This window comes from Clarias gariepinus, chromosome 2 (genome assembly GCF_024256425.1).
Source record: "Clarias gariepinus isolate MV-2021 ecotype Netherlands chromosome 2, CGAR_prim_01v2, whole genome shotgun sequence".
Taxonomy (NCBI): domain Eukaryota; kingdom Metazoa; phylum Chordata; class Actinopteri; order Siluriformes; family Clariidae; genus Clarias; species Clarias gariepinus.
This window is the reverse complement of record NC_071101.1, coordinates 18,180,891-18,182,307: the sequence shown is the minus strand read 5'-3', so window position 1 is coordinate 18,182,307 and position 1,417 is coordinate 18,180,891.

Sequence of the window (1,417 nt, the reverse complement as noted above, 5' to 3'; positions counted from 1 at the left end):
AGAACTGACCATATATGGTTGTTCCGGTTGGTCATGCAGCGGCATTCTATGCGGTAGTGACGAACCTCATCTCTCCCAAATGTTTCTGTCAAAAGCGAAAGGCAAACCAAGAGGCTGTTTCACACAACGTTTCATCATCATTTAATCCACACTAAACTGACACTGAAAAAGTTATACTATAACAAAGTAAAGTGAAAATACAGCAATAAATAACAGTCATTATTATTATTATTATTATTATTATGTAATGCAGAGTATTACAGATCATTCATTAATCTTCCAAACACCCAGGCATATTCTGGATGAGGAGCCAACCCATTGTAGGACACATACACACACACACACACACACACACACAATTGTGACCTATGCGCAGTTTCAAAACACTAAACAGGCTATTACACACAAACTTTGGACTTTGTTAATTTGGTTATTACATTTGATAATCTACAGTAGCTCTTCAATGCAATCCAACTGAAATGGGATAATACTAAGCACTCAAGGGTTGATAGTTCTATTCTTTCATTCGTAGGTTCACCTTAGAATAAAATAGACAGTAAGTAAATTTGCACCACAGCATGTTAACCCAACATTGATCCCGGACTTTTTGGAAATTTTTGAAGATAGGAGACCAACCAAAACTGCACACGGGACCTCCCTCTTTTTATGCAAAAGAATTTCATCATTTGTTGTTGATACAGAGAGCAAATGACTACACTTTTTATTGCTTAATTACTTTCAGCCATTTGGCCAAAAAAGGAGACTTTGTCTGGGATAATCATTTTGAAGATACTGTAAACAAGGAAGTCAAATTCGCACCTTTGACAGTTTTTGTAGTTAGTGGAATGACATTTTAAATGTATATGTGCTATTTAACCCATAAACATACAGTGCACCGTATGCAGCAGAAATTTTTCTGTAACCTTCCCCAGATTTGTGCCTCGAGACAATTCCTTTGACTTCATTCATGGTTTGTGCTCTGACATGAACTGTCAACTGTGGGACCTTATATAGACAGGTGTGTGCCTTTCCAAATCATGTCCAATCAACTAAATTTACCACAGGTGGACTCTGCAGAAACATTTCAAGGATGATCAGGGGAAACAGGATACACCTGAGCTCAATTTCGAACTTTATGGCGAAGGCTGTGAATACTTATGTACATGTCAATGTCATGTGCTTTCTCAATTTCTTTATTTTTAATAAATTTGCAAAAATCTCAAGTAAACTTTTTTATGTTGTCATTATGGGGTGTTGTGTGTAGAATTCTGATGAAAAAAATGAATTGAATCCATTTTAGAATAAGGCTGTGACATAACAAAATGCGTAAAAAGTGATGCGCTGTAAATACTTTCCGGATGCACTGTAGTTTATCACAGCACTGCATGTCTCGCTGACACTGTCCATGTCTTTAGAT